This window comes from Ambystoma mexicanum, chromosome 1q (assembly GCF_040938575.1).
Source record: "Ambystoma mexicanum isolate Mex_15411 chromosome 1q, UKY_AmexF1_1, whole genome shotgun sequence".
NCBI lineage: Eukaryota > Metazoa > Chordata > Amphibia > Caudata > Ambystomatidae > Ambystoma > Ambystoma mexicanum.
Window position 1 is genome coordinate 638,453,107 of NC_090922.1, and position 12,750 is coordinate 638,465,856.

General features: G+C 42.7%; 1 protein-coding gene across 2 annotated transcripts in view; it reads left to right on the forward strand.

Moving 5' to 3' along the window:
• ABCA4 (ATP binding cassette subfamily A member 4) overlaps window positions 1–12,750 on the forward strand; it is a 1,737,150-nt gene that overhangs the window by 1,703,362 nt on the left and 21,038 nt on the right. The window lies entirely within an intron of this gene.

Consider the following 12,750-nt stretch of genomic DNA (forward strand, 5'->3'; position numbering starts at 1 on the left):
CTCAGTGCCCGTTGATAATGGTGGAAGGGGGAGATGTGCTAAATGCGTATTGCTCACGTGTTGCCACATAGTTTGCATAAGTAAACGTGCACTCTACAAATGCACCATCTCGGTGCCCGTTGATAGTGGTGGAAGGGGGGGGGGTGTGCTAAATTCTTATTGCTCGCATGTGTTGCCACATAGTTTGCATAAGTAAATGTGCACCCTACATATGCACCTTCTCAGTGTCCATTGATAGTGGTGGAAAGGGGAGGTGTGCTAAATGCTTAGGTAAACGCACATACTACATATGCACATTCTCAATGTCCGTTGAGAGTGGTGGAAGGGGGGGAGGTGTGCTAAATGCTTATTGCTCACATCACATTGTGTATCTACATAGTTTGCATAAGTAAACGTGCACCATACAAATGCACCATCTCAGTGCCCGTTGATAGTGGTGGCACGGGGGAGGTGTGCTAAATGCTTATTGCTCACATTGTGTTTTCTACATAGTTTGCATAAGTAAACGTGCACCCTACATATGCACCATCTCAGTGTCCATTGATAGTGGTGGCACTGGGGAGGTGTGCTAAATGCTTATTGCTCACATTGTGTTTCTACATAGTTTGCATAAGTAAACGTGCACCATACATATGCACCATCTCAGTGTCCGTTGATAGTGTTGGAAGGGGGGGGGGGGTGCTAAATGCTTATTGCTCACATTGTGTTTCTACATAGTTTTTATAAGTAAACGTGCACCCTAGACATGCACCATCTCAGTGTCCGTTGATAGTGTTGGAAGGGGGGAGGTGTGCTAAATGCTTATTGCTCACATTGTGTTTCTACATAGTTTGCATAAGTAAATGTGCACCCTACATATGCACCATCTCAGTGTCCGTTGATAGTGGTGGAAAGGGGAGGTGTGCCAAATGCTTATTGCTCACATTGTGTTTCTACATAGTTTGCATAGGTAAACGTGCACCCTACATATGCACCTCCTCAGTGCCAATTAATAGTGGGGGAAGGGGAGGGAGATGTGCTAAATGTTTATTGCTCACATTGTGTTTCTAGATAGTTTGCATGTGTAGACGCACACCCTACCTATGAACCTTCTCAGTGTCTGTTGATAGTGGTGGTAGGGCGGAGGTGTGCTAAATGCGTATTGCTCACATTGTGTTTCTACATAGTTTGTATAAGTAAACATACACCCTACATATGCACCTTCTCAGTGTCCGTTGATAGTAGAGGCGGGGGGGATGCTAAATGCTTATTGCTCACATTATGTTTGTACATAGTTAAAGTGCACTCTCCATTGCTTGCAATGTATTTGTACAGAGTTACAGTTTTCTTTCCATTCCCAGATGGAACGGGCGCTGCTGCTAGAATGTAAAGAGGTGGTTGTAAGAATGTGTTACAGGAGGGTTGGCGAGGGAGTGCCTCAGACAAGAGCCTCATAACTAAGGAACCCTGCACCTGTACGTTCCCAATCAAGTATTGGGGACACTCACCTGCCTTTGGGCTTGTATAATAGTTACAACATGCATGCTGGCCCGATTTAATTGTATATTGTATATATCCGGCTCAGAAGTGAGGGGGATGAAGGGTGCACTGTGGTGCAAAATAGGGACCGCTCTGACCCCCTTCTGGCTATGCCACTGCAGACATCGTTATAAGGGCAATGACAGAATTAGGAAAGAGGACGGGAGAAAAAAGGACCTGTGGGGTCGGGCTAGGAAAATGTTGGCCACGGGAGACTGCACACATACACAAAAAAAGGGTAAGATCATTGTGCAATAACGCTCTACCTATGTACTTATAGGGGTCAGATATAACAGATCTTTACATAACGGACTGGCTTACCTAACCCCTATTGCCTCTTTCACTGGACAGAGTAATTACTGACAGGGTTTCCACAAACAGACTCATTTAAATCCCAAGTAAACGGTGACCCAAAAACCAGCCCAAATCTGCCCCACAGGCGTCAGTGTTTACTCCTATAACATTTCCCCCTGAATAGGACACAGAAAGTACAACCTCACACATTTAAACCATGATATTTCTTGTATGACCCATGCATGAAGTAACTCTGTTCTGTAAAGCCAAAGTAAACATGCAGCATATTTATTTTAGAAATAAATGTAGCCCCATTTTATTCCTAAAGCAATAGCATAGGAGTAACGTGCAACGCTCTCAAGGTGCTGCATATCAGGTGCAAATAGCCCAGCCATTCACGGTCACTATTTGCATCCTGAGATCATGTTCAATAAAACGCTGCAATTCTCCGTATCTAAAGCAAACACCAAGCCTACATGAGGTGCTCCATCCACCAGGGAGCAATGTGATAACTCTGCACATGCACCATGTATCCTGAAAGCAAGCTTCTAAAGGTAGTAGAACTTAACCATATATTTTTTTTAAAAATTTTTTTTTTATTTTCATTTAGTTTATACAAACTTTTGAAAAACTTTGTCTTTAACACATGCACAACATTCCATCTCTCATCCTTAAGTATTCTTCTCTATAACACCTTATTTGGTCTACTTCTTAAGATTGTTCTACAATCATTTCCTCTGACTTCGCCCCAACAATTATTCTTTCTTGTCGGTCTTTTCAGAGTGGTTGGTCTCCTGACTTGTAACTGTGTGGGACACTGTTTAGGCAACCACTGGACTCGTTTTTAGACGATTCTGCAGTAACTCTAAAAATCGCATTAATGCAATCAACAGTGACTTGCTTTCAGTCAAGTGAAGTTGTCTCCACCATTCCTCTTCAGACAGCGTCTGGTAATTTGTCATCACCTTTCCCATGCAACTATCACGTTGATCGTTTAGTTCAGTACAATTTGGAATGAGCTGTTTTAAATTTTCATCTTCCTCCCCACAGAATCGGCATAGAGCATTTCCCCTTGGAATCGCACGCCTGTTCCTCAGAATTTCTTTTGTTTCTAGAATATTTAAACGGAACATCAGATAGTATCTTCTGAGGTGCTTGCACAGAGACAGAGCCAGATATTTCTGAAGTGTATTCCGTTTTTTTGCTTCTTTTGGTTGATTTATCATGGATTTTTGACAGGCTCTTCTCTCCCCAATTTCAATCCAGTCGAGATCCAGCAATTTTCTTTTTACAAAATCTGGATTATTCCATAATGTTAACTTGTCCGTCCCTAGCTGTTTGATGATCTCACGACATTGATGTTTCCAGTTTCTTAGGGCCGACTTTTTTTCACCTGTTTCGTTTCCCAACAGGATTTTGAACGGTGGTAAGTTGGCTTCATCGTGCGTCTTCCTAAAGAGCAATAGCTTGTTCCATGTAATCCTTGCGTTCAGGGTGGAAATTCCTACTTCATATAGAGCACAAGCAGTCGGTGTGCTTTGGGGTATTTGGAGGACTTTCTTCCAAAAAAAACCTTCGCATCTAGACCATATCTTGTGGTCACAGCCAAACATGTTCTCTGCCCCATAAATCAAAATTGGTGTAATTTTATTTTGATAGAATTTTCTCACTGGCTCACACGTGAATTTCCCGAATTTCTTCTGCATTATGATCCCTTGTGAGGTTAGTTGTCTGCAACTATTTAGGATTTTTTTTACCATTGGTTCGTCGTTTATGCTGGAGTTAATTATTGTGCCAGATATTTTGTGTATTGCACTTTTTCCAGCTTCTTTGATCCCACGAACCAACTTGTTCTATACTTGCAAGACTTCCTTCCTCTTTTGTTCTCCAGGACTAGGATTTCTGATTTGGCTACATTTATCTTTAGCCCGAGTTCTTCTGAGTAGGTCTCCAATGCAGACAATTTCCTCTGTAAGCCGATTGGTGTACGGTCTAAGATCACCATATCATCGGCATATAAGATGTGATGCAGTTGGATTCCATTGATGGTTGGCGGAAATGAAATCACGTTTGCTAGGGCTTTTCCCACCTCTGAGATGTAGAAGTTAAACAGGGTCGCCCCTAATGGGCAGCCCTGTTTTACTCCCCTTTCTGTGGGAATTGGATTTGACAGATTTCCTTCGTTGTCTAGCCTTACTTGAATGTAGGTGTCAGAGTAAAGTTCTTTAATGGCTGAAATTAGACTCTCGTGACAGCCTCTCTTCTTTAGTTTACACCACAGGATTTCCCTGTTTACTCCATCAAACGCATTTGCCATATCAATAAAAGCCAAGTAAATTTTCTGGCCCGTTCGAATGGCATCTATTTTTAATAGATTTAATATTAGGAGGTTCGTGCTGCAACCCACTCCCTTAACAAACCCAGACCAGCACTCATCATAGATCTTTTCGTGATTAATCCATAGTGTGAGTTGTTTGAGGAGCTGAGTTGCAAACACTTTACCTATAACGTCAAGTAGGGCGATGGGCCGATAGTTTGCTGGCTCAGATCGTAAGCCTTTCTTGAATATCGGAACAATGATTCCTGATTTCCAGGTTACAGGGATCCTTCCTTCTTTTATTATAGCCTGGAACAGGATATCACAAAATTCCGACCATTCTTCGATGTTTTCTTTTAAGTCAGCATTCGAGAGGCCGTCAGGTCCAGCGGCTCTAGATGAACTGCTGTTTGAAATTGACGTTCAAATGTCCACTCTGTCTATTTGTAAGTCCCATGGTACTTTTGTATGGATCTCAACTGTACTTGTACCTTTCCTTCTTTTAAACAGATTTTTATAGTAGCACTTCCAATTCCTTTCTGTTACCATGTTTGTTATAATCGCTTTTTCTGAGTTAGTTGATTCATTTATTAAGGCCCAGAATCCCCTAGAATTCCTTTGATTCAGCGCCTTCAGAATTATCTCAGCGTCATTTTGCTCCATCTTAGCTCTGTGTAACTTGCACCAGTTGTTATATTGGTTTCTCGCTTTTTTGGACTGGCTTTGGTTTGTTACTCCTTTAGTAGCAATAATCGCTCTCAATGTTTTTCTCAATTCCCTCTTTTTTTTCACCACCTCCGGGTCGTACTTATGTTTTAAGAAGTTTTGGTTCCTTAGAGCAATGCTGGTATTCGATTGCCTCAATCAGGCCTTGCTCCTGGGATCGTTGCAGTTGTTTGGATACCACCTTGATATCTGGTTTCACCCACGCCCAGGTTCCACTGAGATGTCACATCTCCATTGCTCCCTTTTCTCCACTTTTCTCTCCATTGATATGATATTGTGATCACTTTGGATGTCTTTAGTGACTATGAAAGAGACTGTTTCTTGTAGTATATTCTCCGAAACAAAGATATAGTCTATAATGGATTGCTGACTTCCTCTTTCCCAGGTCGGTTTTGCCGGAATGTCCTCGCTTATTGCTCCGTTAAGCATTGATAGATTTCTAGTTGACATTTCTTCTAGCCAGCATTCATTTTTGAGTCTCTCACTGCTGGTCTTCGTTGTTTTTCGTTGGTCTAGTTCAATGAGTTTCCTATTGAACTCTCCACATAGAATAATTGATGCCTTTGAATCTTCTATTTTGATTGTGTCTATGGCTTCAATAATGTCATCTTCAAGCTTCTGGTTGAGCTTTGGAGTCGTGTTCCAATATATATTTAATATATATAGTTGGTCGTCAGCTTCTCTGAGGGCTCTGTTTGTTCTAAGCAAACCTCCTGAAGGAAAGGTGACAAGTTACGGGCTGATTTTATTCTTAGTCCACATGTTCTTTTAATTAGAGTCAGTTGTCCTGACGTAGGCCGCCCTTTTTTTGTTTTATGGCTGGGTTTATCGCTACTTCAAAACCGTCCACACACGGAAGGTTAGTGACCCATGTCTGTTGCAAACATATCAAGTCAGCTTTTTGTATCATTTCAGGAGGAAATCGTAGGAGATGTGAAAATCCTCTAGTGTTCCACGAGGCTATGACCAGTTTCCCTGCCTCGCCATAGACATTTGCTTCCGGGGTTTTTGAGCTCACTGGACCTGACTTTTAGCGATTATCCACTATTATCTTGATTTTCTTCTTCCTTATATCATCAGGAGGGCATACTAATTCAGCCTCCCTTTCAACATCTTTAGACTTGACATTGGACACGCATTCCTGGTTTGCGCTTTTTTCAGTTGTTTTGGTTGCCGCTAGATCTTTCTCATTTATTTTTTGTACTTTTAGTTCTTTTGTTTTTGCACCATCGCTACCCCTTAGGGTGTTGTCTACTTCATACACTTGATATCCAACTTCCAGAGGTTGTCTCTCACTCATCATGATCAATTCTGCATCTTTTTTGTCATTGATGTGTAAGAGTACAAATTTCTGGTTTATCTGAGCAATAATTTCCACACAATCAATCCGAGCACTCTTTATTGCTCTTAACACAGGTATTTTTTGGAATATCTGTAGGATATTGTAGCGATTTAGTGGGGTATCACCTTTTCTGCCGTCTATTTTCTCAACAAGTAGTCTGTACTGATGGTTTTTTCCTAACGCTTTGATGTCGACATTCAAGTTAGAATTTCTTGATTTAGCGGGGGTCTTCAGCACTCCCTCTTGGTACTCCGTCTTCTCTTGCTCATTGTTGTGGATTATCTTTCAGGGACTCAGTGTCATGCCTAGTGTTCCCCTGCTCATCTAATATGGAATTTTTTGTGACTTCCCTGATCTTAGAGATGTTTTTCTGCTTCAACATACTCTTCATCCTTTTATCTTCCAAGGTGAGAAAGATCTGTGGGTCTTCCACCTTTTTTACAGATTTCTTTACTGTAGATTGAATTTTTTGGGGTGTTTCTGGCCAAGAAATCACTCTTTTAATTGGCATTTCATCTTCTTTCTCTTTCTCGTTTCCTTCTGTAGATGGTTTTTGCGGGATTACCTCTGACTCACGATCATCTTGTCCAGTGTTGTCGACAGTTTCAGTAGTTTTCCCTACCCTATTATCATCCTTGTTTTCTTCGACATCAGACACGCTGTAAGTTGACATGTTCAACAATTCCTCATCATCACCTTCTATGTCTTCCGCATCCAGCTCAATTGAGCTCCCTGTCTGTGACCTGTTATCTTCAATCAGGCTTTCTGGTTGTACTTTGTCGTCCACGTTTTGGGCCTCATTGGTCTTTTTTTTCCCCTTCAATGTCGATAGCTCAGAATTATTTACTGTTATGTTCAATGCTTTAATGTTTCTGAAGAAATTTGCTGAACTACGAGGGTTCCTGTTCTTTTGTACTTGTTGGTTCTTGGGTTTTTTTTGCAATCATTGGAGTTTGGCTTAACTATTTCTGATCTCTTCTCTTTGCTCACTCCCGGTCGTATTTTCGGGTTTTTCAAATATATCATACCACTCCCCCTCATTCTTTTTTACTGATTCAGATGCAGTGTTACTTCCCGGATTCTTTGTATTTGTGTCGATAGATTTGGACGTTTCAGATGGATTGGGTGGTGGGAGAGCTTGCTCTTTATCTACTTCTTTTTCGTCTTGAAGTTTACTGGACTCGACCTCTTTTTCTATAGATTTCATAGGAACAGTCGATGAGCTGGGCCTTGTTTTCTGTGCAGTCTCCGCGCCCTGACAATCCATCCCTCCACAGTCACTATCTTCAGACCTAATTACAAGCTCCTTGTCATAACAGCAATTCTGTTGAGACACCCTTTTCTCCGCTTCTCTCTTTTTCTCGGACGGTTGCTTAGTTGCTCCAGATTTCTCGGATGATTCTAATATCTCTAAATTGATCACTGAGGTCTCACTCGTTTGCGCAGTTTTTGGGACTCGAGTTGTATTTGGATCTCTCCTTCCTTCTCGTTCGTTTTGAAGTAACGTAAGGACTTGCCTTGTCACTTCTGCTAGGAGTTTCTTATCTTCAGAGTTATTTCTTAGAGATTCTTTCAGAGCTGTTAACGAAATATCATTCCCTCGTTTAGTTACCAAAATCTCAGAAGTCATTTCCTTAAGGTCTGTCTCTAGTTTGATCATTTTAGAGTTTAGTAGGGGGATCAAAGTCGTTTGGTCTCTGTAGTTCTCATTTAGGTTCTCATACAGCTTCATCAGAGGCGCAACAGCTATTGTTGTCGCAAACATCAGAATTGGACTTAACTTCGATATTATTGTTTCGACACAAGGCGATGTCTCATCTGTGTTAATTCTTCCCTTCAAGGGTATCTCATTGGATTTCCGCCAATTTGCATTTCTCATTGTTGTTGTACCGTCCTCGTCATCCGAATCCAAGGATGGGATTAAGGTGTCACGTCGTTTGGACCTTTTCGGTGATCAAATCTCACCAGATATGTTTCTTCCCATACTTCTCTCTTCTCTTTGGCCTTTGAGTCGTTTCTTCAGACATCCGTCCTCACTCTCAGAACTTTCTCTTCTGCGAGAAAGACTATCATCTCCTCATTTCTAGATTCAAATGCTGGGGAGTTTGTTTCTAAGGTCATTACTTCGTGGATACTCCTGTGCTTAAGATAGTGTAGCTCTGCATGTAATGAATTTCCCTCATTGGGGCTTATTTGAGATAGCCTTTGAGATTGCAGCAATTTTGCATTCATTTTTGCTAGATCTTTTATCACTTGATCGACTATCCCAATGGAATTTCTTCTTTCTCCTGAGTTTAGATTATTTTGCGGTAGAGTAGTTGGCAGTGTAGAGCTTTCCATCCATTCATTAAGGGGTGACCGCATCTCCCTAGTACCATCCGTTTTCTCTGGCGCATTAAGGTGTTCTTTTGTATTTAGATTGGCAAGGGAGCCCCTTGTATCTTGTGTTGACTTGATCATTTGCTCATCTCTTTTGCTCATGGTAGCCGTCGTTTCTTTTTTGTTTGACTCTGGTTTATGCATCTCAGCTACCTTTGACCAAGCCAATAGTTTTAGGGATGAACTCGATTTTAGTTGCTCAACCTTGGCTGTCTCTCTTTGTATATTCATTATGCTTAGGTTCCTAGCTTGAGTCGATTGGAATGGGTCTCGTATCGGTTCCTCAGTCCTCGGCCTGAGGCGGGGAGTAGTTGGAGATGGCTGGGCACTCAGGACCTGATGTATCATAACGGCGCAGACTTCGGCGCTCCTCGTTCCTGATAGGTTTTCCTCAGATTCGCTGATCCTTCCCTGTGCCTCGACCACCTGCGTCTCTTTTTCCTTTCCCAGCGTCACTCTGGGTTTTTTTTCCATGCGACTCTGGGATTCCGATGTACTTCGCCCCAAGCCTCTTCCTCCATTTCTCCGATGGGACCTCTTTTTCTGTCTCCGGCACATCCTTGGTTTCCTTCTCGTTAACCTCATCCCGATCTTGATCCTCGTCACTTTCAGAATCACTTCTCAGATCAAGGGTGTCCAGCGAGTCATTAGTGGCTCCTTCCCTTCTCAGCCACACCGCTCCCACATGCTCATGAGAGACCATAGACCTGGGCGCCTCGGCGCTGGAGCACTGCTGCTGCCCAGCAGTGACGGCATTATGTGCCGTCCTGAAGCGGTTATCTCGGGGAGTGACGCTCTCACTAGCCACAGTAGCGGCTACAGGGGCATTAGGAGCAGCAAAGGACTGTTTTAGAGTTCTATCAATGTCAATAGGATTTCCTATAGAAGTGCACGTCGCATTCTGCCCTCGCTTGGCTTGAGCACGCGTATTAGCTTTATTCGTAGTCCCCCTCATTGCTGCTGACATTATCAGGCAGCGCTGTGCTCCGAGCGACAAGCGAACACCAGGTGCAACTTACAGTGCTTGTTTTACACCACGCTGCACAAGCTCTTACCATAGACCTTGAGGCAGTGTAGATTAGACTTACCTTTTTCTACAAGGTCGGGATCAAAGAGGGGATACCTCCGCAGTCTCCCGTTCACTGGTCACGCTGTCAGCGCCAGACAGCCGCACAACAGCCAACGCCCTCCACCCCTGCCTGGCTCAACGCCGCAAGGGTGAACGTGGGTGCGTTTTGAATATGTTTCCTGTCACGTGATGGATCACGTGGTCTCCAGCAGGCTCCGCCCCCTCCAGGGAACGAAGCAGTAGCCAGCAAGAGTCCTAGCTGACTCGCAGTGCTGTGGATCACTCGGCAGCTCTGCAGCTTCAAAGGATTTGGTAAGTGCAAATGAAAGTCTCTTTCCAAATGGAATGAATTAACCATATTCCCACTCTGTGAAAAAGATCACATCCCAGCTCTTCAGTATACGTATTTATAAATAAATGCATAAATACATTCCCTTGCACACACATCACTGTGAAGGCCTCTCCGCGGGGAGGCACTGCACCAGAAAAAGCAAGTCCCCACACCCATTGCATGGCCCTATCTCTAGGCAATGGATTAATGATCCCATGCAGCAAGGAAGCCCTAAGCCAACAGGTCTCCGCCCCGGAAGCTTTGCCTGCTCTGTTTAATGGCCAATCTGCCTATTCTACCCCTTTCCACTGAACCTTCTTCAACCACACAGCCCTACTGTATGCCTTTATCCCTTCCCCACCTATCAAGCAAGAGTAATTAGGGATAATGCCTCTATCGGGAAGGTTGTAGTAAATAACATATAAGAAACCATAGTTTAGAGCTCAAATATCCAGGACATGACTGACTCGGATACAGCAATTATTACTTATTAGCACCCGGGGAGGTGCGAGCAACCAATCAGGTAGCTTGGATGGTGGGTGGAATCGCATGATCCAAGCCCGCATTCTGAGCAACCTGACGGCTGCTTCCCCCACCCTCCCTTCCCTTATCCTTCATTTCCCGGTCCCTGACACCCCCACTTACCTGATGGCTTCAGCGGCGGTGGCACTCCTCCTCCTGTAAGATTGACCAGAGGATTCTGCAGCAGATTGCTATTATTCAAACTAAGTATCTGCCTGTTCTGATAGACATTCAGTCTGTGTTTTAGACTTGCCAAAATTGCATTTATGGACAATTGAAAGCAACCTGAATTGCGTACGCTCCTTGGCCGGGAGCCTATGTAAAGGTTGTCTAGTGGCAGTGACATGATCCCTCCTTCTAAGAACTGCCACTATCCTAACAGCTTGATTTTGAGTCATTTCTAGCCTGGAGAGATTACATTGTGAGATGCCTGCCACAAGGCTCCCACAGTAATCAATTGTTGCCCCAAATATGGCCCTGGCCAATGTAGCACAATTATTGGCAGAGATGAGTGAACAAATCTTGCTCAAAAGTCTAAGCTAATATGCAAAAGAGAACATTACATAGTTGACATGATCTTTCATTGATAAAAGTGAGTCAAAGTAAACCCCTGGAATTTTGGCTCGGGAGGCAACCTCGATCTCGCAACCGGCAATGTTATTTTTTTGTAAGCCGCTGGTAGACTGCTAAGTCTTGGCTGAAAACCAACCAGCAATAGCTGAGCCTTGGCCTCATTAAGGGCGAGACCACTGTGAGCCATCCAACTGTGTATAATATTAAAAACAACACTGAATCTCGAAACATCTTCATCATAAATACCAGGCATCTTGAACATTACTTGAGTATCATCAGCATAATTCGTATATTGGACATCTTCCTTGTCAAGTTAATCAAACAGTGGCTTTAACAATATATTAAAAAGAGTGGGTGACAGGCATGATGCTTGAGGAACAACACAAATTAATGAAACAGAGTCAGCTGCTACATTACCAAAAAATACTCTAGCCTCTCTGAGATAAAAAAGATAAAATCCATGAGGCAGCAGAATCTGAAAAAAAGATCTCAGAACAAACTCTATTAAAAAGTACATTAAAATCTACCAAATCAAAAGTGGCAGATAACTCCAATAAAAGCAAAAGGGAAATACACCTCATGCCTGTATTGGCAAGCAAATTAGCTTTTAAGTCTAGTAGGGCTGACTCTGTGCTGTGAAAAGCATGAACGCAAGATTGTTTAGGTGCAAGAAAATTATGAGCATCCAAATGGGCTCAAATTTCAAGATAAGCTACCCTGTCCAATATTTTCAAAAGAAAGGGGACATTAGTTGTAGGTCTATAATTAGAGGCTACATTCAGATCAAGAGTGGATTTCTTAACTTAACTAGTAATCCATGCCTTTTTTTATATGTCCTGGAACCTGATCTGAGCGAAAAAATAAGTTGACAAAGGTAGTGATAGCCAAGGCCACAGAGGATGCACATTTCTTGACAGCACCAGAAGGACAAGGATCGTCAGGACAGCTTGTGGGCTTAAGGCCACCGAGAACTTTAATGCTGTCTTCCTCAGACACCTCTCTAAACTCATAGATGGGCGCTGGCAGAGGAAGGGGGCAAGATATCCACAGTAGGGTACAGAGGATTTATCAAATGCTGAGCGTCTGAGAGTAACAAACTTCTTAAACATTGCCTTTGGAATGTTATTACACCCTTCTTTGTCCTTCACAACAGTTACAACAGGAGAGATGTCAGGTTTTTCCTATTCCTCAAGAATCGTAAATAATTCTTTGGTATTGGAAGCTGCGTCGTTAATTCAACCATCAAAAAAAGTTTTTTCAGCAGTCAAGAAAGCCTTCTTATACACTGAAGAGGCTGCACTGTATCTGGCTTTTTCACTTGCCAGCTTAGACTTCTTCCACTGTTTATACATTTTATTCAATTTAGAGCTAAGAGCTCTAACTCTTTGAGTGAACCACGTCTGGTGTTGTGCTGTATTAATAGTCATTTTACATGCCCTAACTGTGGAGCAATGTTATCAACTGTTTCAGTAAGACATTTAGAATAACAAGCTGCCATTGCATCAGGGTTGGTAAACATGGATGCAGTTTTTAATGGTACAAAAATGGAACAATCGTTTCTGGAGACAAATTATGGATAGCGTGTGTCATTACTGTATCTCTCTGCGGAAACACACAGGGTAACAGTTTATGTATTAAAAGAGTAAAGAAACGAAAAGAGTGGTTTGACCATGGACATC